The 10,000-nt window shown below is 32.9% G+C and overlaps 2 protein-coding genes and 1 long non-coding RNA gene across 7 annotated transcripts in view; 2 read left to right on the top strand and 1 right to left on the bottom strand.

Moving 5' to 3' along the window:
* LOC118761912 overlaps nucleotides 1–9,131 on the top strand; it is an 18,040-nt gene extending 8,909 nt beyond the window's left edge. Inside the window, exons 2-3 of the long non-coding RNA XR_004997732.1 lie at nucleotides 2,405–2,410; nucleotides 9,119–9,131. This is a non-coding gene — a long non-coding RNA (uncharacterized LOC118761912). The remainder of the gene's footprint in view (nucleotides 1–2,404; nucleotides 2,411–9,118) is intronic.
* The window catches only part of LOC115229316 (L-threonine ammonia-lyase), a 498,130-nt gene that overhangs the window by 239,527 nt on the left and 248,603 nt on the right, over nucleotides 1–10,000 (bottom strand). For all 4 annotated transcript variants that reach the window (XM_036500104.1, XM_036500115.1, XM_029799695.2 and 1 more), the window contains one exon: nucleotides 1,371–1,536. The gene's annotated coding sequence lies outside the window, so the exon portion shown is untranslated. The remainder of the gene's footprint in view (nucleotides 1–1,370; nucleotides 1,537–10,000) is intronic.
* The window catches only part of LOC115226162 (putative amine oxidase [copper-containing]), a 57,419-nt gene that overhangs the window by 47,042 nt on the left and 377 nt on the right, over nucleotides 1–10,000 (top strand). The window lies entirely within an intron of this gene.

Raw genomic sequence — 10,000 nt, 5'->3', positions numbered from 1 at the left:
TTGTTGGTATGGCTGCTTTTGTATATGTGGAATAGTATTATAACACATCCTTTTGATATATATATATATATATATATATTTCTTTACTACCCACAAGAGGCTAAACACAGAGTGGACAAACAAGGACAGACAAAGGGATTAAGTCGATTACATCGACCCTAGTGCGTAACTAGTACTTAATTTATCGACCCCGAAAGGATGAAAGGCAAAGTTGACCTCGGCGGAATTTGAACTCGGAACGTAACGACAGACGAAATACGGCTAAGAATTTCGCCCGGCGTGCTAACGTTTCTGCCAGCTCGCCGCCTTATATATATATATATATATATATACATACATACATACATATATAAACATACACACACACACACACATATATATATATTATATATATATATATATATATATCTATATATTATATATAAATATAAATGTCTACTTAGTTGTTTTATTTTCTCTCGATTTTGATCTTGATAAGAACATTTGCTTTTGTGTTTGGGACGGACTCTTTTTGTACGGGAGAGAATTTGTTTAAAAATGTAACCAGAATATATACAAGCAAAGCAAAATTCCAGATTCGTTATAGAGGTCAGCTCTACAGTGTATGCGAACATGTTATTCCCAGTCAGTGACAAAAACGTCATTTGTGGACAGCTGTTTCGAAATCTATAACTACATTAATAGTAGTCAGCTTATTTATTTTACTCATTTCACACACTGGATTGCGGCTATGCTGGAGAACAGCCCTGAAGGGTTTTAGTCAAACAACTCAATCTCAGTAGTTATGCTTTTTTAAAACTCTGGTACTTACCACACGCATGCACACATACATATGCATACATACGCATGCACACACACGCATGCACGCACACGCATGCACACACACAACAAAACACGCACGCACATACACACACGCATGCTCACACATAAGACAGGTTTCTACACAGTTTTTTGCCTACCAAATTCGCTCACAAGACATTGGTCGACCCGGGGCAATAGTAGAAGATACTTGTCCAAGATGTCGTGCAGTGGGACTGAACACCAAACGATGTGGTTCTAACGCGAGCTTTTTAACCACAGTGAAAATATTTAAAACATTCCCAAAATTTAGCATTAAAGCATTGAATATTCTATAATTATCTTGTGTTGATTTCAAACAATGGAATTATGTGAGATAATAGGAATCCCATGCTTCTGCAGTTGAACAATTCCCAATTTATTATAAAAGTAGCTGAAACAGCTTGGTTAATCGACAATTTCTGAAGTGTGAAATACGTCTATGGTTTGATGTTGAAATTACGGATTACAACAATTTTCACACGTCATAAGTTAGAAGAATCGTCTATGTCATCAATAAGAATCAAACTCACCTATGTTGAAAGATAATTCGTTTAAACAGAGTCCTCTGATAAATTTATTATCCAGTTTGAGAGATAGTTTAGACTTCTGAAGCCAGACGACAGCAATAAAATGGATTTATTTCTATAAAGTCTGGAAGATACCGGCAGCTGGTTCCTATAATGTTAATAGAATGGCCTGAAAGAAATTATGAAAGTGGAGACTGAAAATGACGTTACATACTATTGAAGGACAATAAATAAATAAATAAATAGACATATATATATATATATATATATATATATATATATATATATATATATATGTATGTATATATTATTGGATCTAGAATTGTTAGCAGTCAAAATATATTCAGTAGACGAATGTGATTATATTCGTTGAAACAAAAACTTGAACATTGTTAATGAATTTCTTAGTTTTCTGAGAGACACATATGAAAATATTGTAAAATGTTTTATACCATTTGCACTCTTAGAGATGATTGTTATCGGATTTAACAGGAACAACGATTGGAAGGCAATGTGCAATAACTTGTTTCATATATCTGAGAAAGCCTTCACGTTGCTGGATGCCAGATGGAAGATTCCACCATTAGTGTTAAGGACAGCTTTATTAAGAATGGTAATAACCCTTGTGTAGTGGCTGTTGTGAAATCAATGTTAATTTGGGTTAAAACTAATTTTTTTGATGTGGAATAAAAATGTTAAATAGCCGTAAATTCCTGCTCCTGTCGTTGGTACATGATGTTTACATTGTAAAATGAAAGGACAGTTTGCAAAACTAAGTTGAAAATGCTTTTCAAACACGCTGAAACAATTATAAGCGAACATTACCCCAAAAAACTATTTGATGCTTCTACAGAGAAATATTTCTGATTCTTGTATTTATGAAATATAACAAATAATACATTCTTAAAACAGAAAAAAACCTACTGAAACAATAACTTACATCTGCTGCTAAAACACTAAAATACAAATCAACGAATTATGAACACAAGAATGTTGGATAAAGAACACATTTTGCTAAAAACGTGAAATCAGTTTAGCGAATCGTAATGTATGGACATTATTCATTTTGGGGTTAATGTCAGTATCACTTTGGATTTGATTCGAAATATGACACATGTTTTATTCTTACTGAAATGATCATCAGATTATTAATTATATACGTATATATGTATGCACACACACACACATACACACACACACACACACACACACACACACACACACACACACACACACACACACACACACACACACACACACACACACACACACACACACACACACATAGACAACACACACTCACACACACTATATTCATATATATAATATATACATACATATAATATATGTAAAATATATGTATATATGTAATATATATGTGTGTATGTATGTTTGTATGTGTGGGCGCACGCGCATGAATGTTTGTATGCATGTGTGAGTGTGTATACATACATACATACATACATACATACATACATACATACATACAGACATATATATGCATGTGCACACATTTCATGATTGTCGGTGCACAGTTACATATAGCCCATAACAGTTGTAAGCTAATGAAAGTGTTTACGGAACTTCCGTTTTCTTGCCATTCGTTTACACCCACGCCCACATACACACTTATTCATGCATGCGCATACATGCTCACACACGGATTCTACTTTGTGTTTTACCAGTATGATATTTGTGGTTATTGCTTATACGAGTTCTCTTGAACATTTTCGAAACAAAATAAAAATATTTCCCAACACAACTATAATATTCATAGAATATAATTTGCCATAATAGTTACACAGTCAAAAGAAGGTAAGCGCCAACCTATTATTAACAAAGAATGATGTATATTAAAAAACAAGAAACAAAATATTTGCCGTAAAATTTCCGTTAAATAAAAACTTTTGAAAAATATTCGTTTCAAAACGGATACTATCTTAGCATTAAGTTTTCACTAAATACAATAATATTGTAATAACATATACGTACATTGAATATTTTTAAAGTAAAATTAAAAAAAATATGATTTCGTTAATAAAGTAAAAGTGAGATTATTTTTACTTGAGGATTTTTATCGCATCATCCTTTTTTTTTGTTTTTACAGAATACAGCATAAAGTGGATTTTATTATTTTTCTGTTAACAAGTTAATTTTTGATAGAAAAAGAAGAAAATCACATTGAAATTTCTAAATTTTACTTGTACCATATCACAGGATTGTCTCTTACTACTGCAAACCATGTGACAAACCATGTTGTAAATCACATGATTCAAGTGGAAATTTGAAATTTCTAAACGAATTATCATGTTTTCAATCAATTTCAACGATATTAATCAAAATTTAATGTTTTATTTATATTTATGTCTTATGCATATTTTATTTTACTCTTAATGCTTAATTTTAAAGTTAATATTTATTCTGATACGAATGCTTTATTTTCTTTGTCATTTAAAAAAATATTTCTTTGTATTTTCATCACCTTCCTTTTATAGGATTGATAGCAAACAACGAACGAAAAGAAAAAAAAAACAATTCTACAATAAAATTAATTTGTAAACCTTAAAAAATTATTTAGTTTTAAATGTTTTTCCAGTAAAGATCAGAAAATAGCTTCTATTTTAAACATTAAACATTAAAATATATTGTACTTAGTTTACTGTAAGTCTTAAAAAATATATACCTAGACATACATCCCTCCTACACATATACAATATCAATATCTGATGCGCTATCAATTCTGCCTGTTCGCCACCTTAGTTTTAATAATAAGGATAATGATAATGATATGGCATGAATCGACTATCTAAAAGCATACAATATGATACCACGCTCTTGGATAACAAGAATCATGGAAGTGTATTGAGAAGCAGAAAGCGTGACAAGCCTTATATGGAACAGTATGAAATGTTTGAGAACTGAAATGACAGCAGGGAATCAGGAATTAGGAGAGGTAAAAATCAAGAAAGAAATCTTCCAGAGAGATAGTGTATCTCCACTAATCTTTGTGCTGGGAATGACCCCAATGAGTGAAATACTACAGAAGACAAAGTTGAAAGGGAAAACTGAACCACTTTCTATTCATGGACGACTTGAAGTTGCTCACAAAACGTGAGGCAGAACTGGAAAGTCTGCGGATTTTCTCGAATGATATCGTGATGGAGTTTGGACTCTCAAAATGTGCTACGATGATGATAAGACGAGGAAAACTTGTCAGGACAGAAGGCATATGTATGACAAGTGGTGAAATGATGAAGGCAATTGAACCTGAGTCCGGTTATAAATATCTGGGAATACTTGAGGCAAATGGAATTAAACTCAACGATATGAAAGAGTACCTGCGGTGAGTGAGAAAAATATCGGCTTCAAAGCTGAATACCAGAGACATAATTATGGCCAGAAACTCGCGCGCAGTCGCAGTTGTTCGGTATGGTGCTGGAATCCTGAAGTGGATAGAGGAGGAGCTAAAGGAGTTGAACAGGAAAACAAGAAAGCTCCTAAAGATGCATGGAGCTCATCATCCACGTGCAGACACTGATCACCTATACATGAAGAGAGCAAATAGAGGAAGACTGTGGAAGACTGCACACGTATCGAACTTGGGAACTTAATGAGATACCTATCTCACAGTAAGGAAACCTTGCTAGTGTCAGTTAGGAATGCGGGAGTATTGAAAGCAGAGAAAAAGGGAAAAACAAAGGAAGAAGTTCAAAAAGAACACCAAGAAGCATCTGCTGTCTCTTCTATTATTTCTTCGTCTTTCTTTCTTTCATTGCATCTCAATTTCTTTCCTCTATTACACCATGTATCTGACTTCAATTTTTGAATTACTTTTTTCTCAACGTTTTCTTTCTCTCGCTCTTCCACTATCTCTTCATTTTCCTCTTCCTCCTCTTTTCTGATTGACGCCTTTGTACTTTATTCTCGGTTTCCTACTTTTACCTTCTGTGTTTATCGTTTCAGTTACTTCACTTCCTACCTACACGTACACAAACACACACACACACACACACACACACACACACACACACACACACACACACACACACACACATGCAAATTCATTGCTTGCCTGTTTTTATATTTCTACTAATCTCATTTAACTGTCTTTAGCTCTCGATATCTCATAATCCTACACAACCATCTGTGTATGTGTATATATATCAGTTGAATGAAGTTAAAACATGGGTTGGTTTTCACGTTTTTTATTATGGTATTTTAACATAAAAGAAAATTTGTAACGTTTATAAATTTCAATTAGCGCTTTCATCCGTTCGTAGTAATCATCAGATTTCAAAATGAATTTAACTGACAGTTGAATTCTTGATAACTGTAGTATCTCTTAGAACGCTCCAACAAACTGAATTTTTGGAATACGATTTTAACCAATCCGCATGCAGCTTAAACGTCATGGTTTGCCGGGCGTACCGATATTGTGTAATCTGTTTATATACATATGTTAATGTTATTTTTTAATCCACATCATTAACTGGTTGTTATATTGTTGTTGCTATTTATGTTCAGAACAGGTTTGACTATTTTATTAAACCGTTTTTCTTTTATCTTTCTTCCAACCTCATTTGTGTCATGTAGTTTGTGGTAAGGAAAAAATTAGAAGAATTTTCTGACCACACGTTTCTATATGTTCGCTCAATAGTGTTCCGGATTTGTTGTCTGTGGATTCGTGAGCGTTCCGATAAAACATTTCCTGTCTCGCCTATATATAGTCCTTCGCAATTCGGACATATAAGGGAGTAGATCAAATTTCTGTTTTTGCAGTTCATATCCGCTTTTGCAAAAATCTGTCCATTTTTTGTTCTAATGGATCTACCAACAGGCATGTATTGACACATTCCACATCTGTTATCGTTACACTTGGATACTGTGACTGTTTTATCCTGTTTGTTAATGTTGAATTATACCTTTGTTAATAGGTTCTTTAGGTTATGTGGTTGCTTTTTGCTTAAGATGCTTAATTAGTTATAATGCTTTTTAATATTTCACTTCGTTTTATAATTGCCAAATTTGTTTTGATGATGTTAAAAATGCTTGGTGATGCGGATTGTGTGTTGCTAGAAATGGTATTGAATAAACCCACACATTAGAATAATCACACACACACATTTATTTTGAAATGCTGTAACTGGTTAAAAATTTACGTAATGGTTGTATATCCTATTACATATTTATATGTTGCGCAAACCTGAAATGTACGTATTAAATGATTTTAAAATCTCACTGTTTGGTTTGACTTTATATCTATATATGTATGTATGTATGTATGTATGTATGTATGTATGTATGTATGTATGTATGTATGTATGTATGTATGTATGTATGTATGTATACACACAAACACACACACACACATATATATATACATACACTACGTTTCAAATTATTAACGACGTAACATTTTAAACAAATTTATTTGAAAACTACTAGTTGGAATTCAACAAATTTATGTTATCTTCTACCCATTTCAGACAATTTTGTATGTGTATTTTGTTTAAAGGAGGCCTTTTAACTGATGTCACTGGTTTACCGACCTTATTCGGAACACGACATCGGGTAGTTCTGGACACAGTTGTTTCGCCAATACACATTAAAAATTCTCCACTTGTAAGACCTGGTTTCTTTAAAGCTTCAAGCTTAATTTGTGACAAAGAACATTGAAAACCAACCCTCGACTGACTATTGTCGGCTTTCTTATGTATCTTCGTAGGAAATGTAACAATGTTTTTCACATTCTGGTGATATCTTCTAATTATTCTAGATATTTCTAATGTTGATTTACCTTTCAAAAATTCAGAATAACAGACTTCTCTGAAGCAGTTAAGTCACATTTACAACTCATGATTACACAACTATCAGACCACTCGTTAAAAATATAGGAACTCTGAAAGTTCGTGGTAATCATGCAAATGGTCTTGGTGTGTTTACACTTGCGCAAAACTTCACGTTTTATAAACACCACGTGCATATAATGTTGCTATCATTCTGTGGAAATTTCATTGAATTCCAACGAGTAGTTTTTAAAGAAAATAAAATGTTAGTCGTTAATACTTTGAAACACAGTGCATGTATGTATGTATGTATGTATGTATGTATGTATGTATGTATGTATGTATGTATGTGTATGTATGTATGTATACACACACACATACATATATATATATATATGCGTGTGTACGTTTGCGTGTGTATGTGTATGTGAGTGTCTGTGACTGTGTGTATATATATATATATAAATAATGTATATATACATATGTATGTGCATGTATATATACACACACGCACGCACATACGCATACAGCACTCCCAATACTGATAGAATTCTGTATTCGATCAACGCCGGTCTAAAAGTACATTTATTCCAATTACGAGCCAGTAGTTCTACGACTTTGATAGACTACGGAAAAAGAACCCCCGCCATACACCAACAAAAAAAAAAGCAAAGGATAAACATAAAAAGAAAGTTATTATTAGTCTCAACTACTGAAAAACAAGAACAAGAAGTAGAACAACAATTACAACAACAACAACAACAACAACAACAACAACAGTAACAAGAACAGTAGCAGCAGCAGTAAACCGCAACGACAACAGCAACAACAACAACAACGACGACAAAAACAACAACAGAACGAACAATGAAAAATAATGGCTGATTGATCCTTTCACCTGCTGTAATTCTCTTATTATGTTTCAGAGCCAAAAATGGCTTCGGTGTAGCAGAAACTGTGTAAGTTTCGCCCCACTAGATTCTGCGTTCGAATCTGTGAGTGCGTTGTTGAACGTTGCTTTTTATACTTCTAGGATCGCAGAAAAATACATATTAGGCATGGATCGGCTCGCTTCAAATTGAGAGAGAGAGAAAGTAAGAGAGAGAGAGAAAGAGAGAGAGAGAGTAAGAGAGAGAGAGAGAGAGAGAGAGAAAGAGAAAGAGAAAGAGAGAAAAGATACAGTGAAAAGAGAGAGTTATAAAGATAGGGATAGATATATAGATAGATTGAGAGTGAAAGTGAAAGTGATTAAATTGAGGGAAATAGAAAGATGACGATAAAGAGAGAAACGGAAAACCCAGAGAGAAACGAGAAAGCAGAGATGAAATAAGTGGGAAGAGGAATTGAAGGGCACCAACAGAAGGAAAAAGAGACTTTAGAGGAAAATGAGTTGGTTACAAAGATGGAGAGAGGGAGAAAGCTCCATCGAATGAGGTGTACTTCTAGTTTCGAAATCACGGTCATCTAACTTATCGTTTCGCAGTCGTATTTATATAATTAATGAAGGAAACGTAAAATGGATTTGGTACGAATCCAGTGAATATTATACCGTAGCTGTAGATGATGACATCAGGCAGCCCAAAGGTGAAAGTACTTCAATCGACATACTAATGGACATATACCCAAAGTCCAATAATTAATAATATATATATATATTTATATGGCATATATATATATATATATATATATATATATATATATATATATATATATATATATATATATATATATACATGGAAATAAGGCGTCCAGTTAGCAGATTGTGAGCTCGTCTGGAAAAATGCTTAGCGGCATATTTTCTGATTCTTTACTTTCTGAATTCAAATCCTGTTTTAGGTCAATTTTGCTTTCATTTTTTCATGGTCGATAAAAAAGTATATATATATATGAACCTTCGTCAGAATTTCCATCAATGAGTGTTGAATCAATCAAGTAAGCTACCAGCTCATTGAATTAGTGTGTAAGTGGCTGAATATTTTACAAATAAGTCTACCGTCTATACTATAATGAATAAAGCTTTTTATTAATAAATATGCATTTAATAAAAGGAAGCAACTATAAAGTTACACTATCTAGAAAATTCTTAAAAATTCCAATTTTAGTATTTTTTAAATCAAAATGTTTATTTTAAAATTCATTTTATTTCGAAAGATTTCAGCTACATGGGTCAACCAGAAAAAAAAACAAAACAAAAATTTTAATTCACTGCAACGTCTCTGTTTACATTTCTAGAAATATAAAGGTTGTCCACATATTTGCAACGCTGCTTTTTATAGACATAACAGTAAAAATATTTCTCTAAATTATCAGTTTAATCAAGCATCAGCCAAATTATGTTGATTTCAGAATCCTTTCATATTTATTAAGTGTTGCTGAAGAAACAGAAAACTGAGTTAAAAAAGTTGTTTTAATTTACTTACGTCAGTTGTACAAAATATAAACGTATAACTCTCAAACACCGTCAGCGTTACAAGGCTGGATCTTTGAATTAAAGGTTTCAATCAAACCGAACAAAGTATGGGTCTACCCGAGGCTATAGAAAAGAAAACGATATATTCCCAAGAAGCGATATATCGGTATCGGACCTGAGACTTGATGATCGCGAAGCTAATATTTTAACCACTTGGCCATACTGCATACCATTTAGAGACCAACTTTGTTTTATATTTCCTAATCTATTCACGCTGATCTAGACCATAACCAACAAGCCTACAAATTTCATCGACTTTCTTTATTTGTGGCCTTAAAATATATTGATGAATTACCGATGCGTAAGAAACAGCACACTTTTGCGTCTCTTTCTGATAAAAAAAATATATATGATCTATAAACCTACATTCTGTAAGA

Source organism: Octopus sinensis, linkage group LG2 (assembly GCF_006345805.1).
Source record: "Octopus sinensis linkage group LG2, ASM634580v1, whole genome shotgun sequence".
Classification (NCBI taxonomy): domain Eukaryota; kingdom Metazoa; phylum Mollusca; class Cephalopoda; order Octopoda; family Octopodidae; genus Octopus; species Octopus sinensis.
This window is presented reverse-complemented; position numbering and strand designations above follow the sequence as displayed.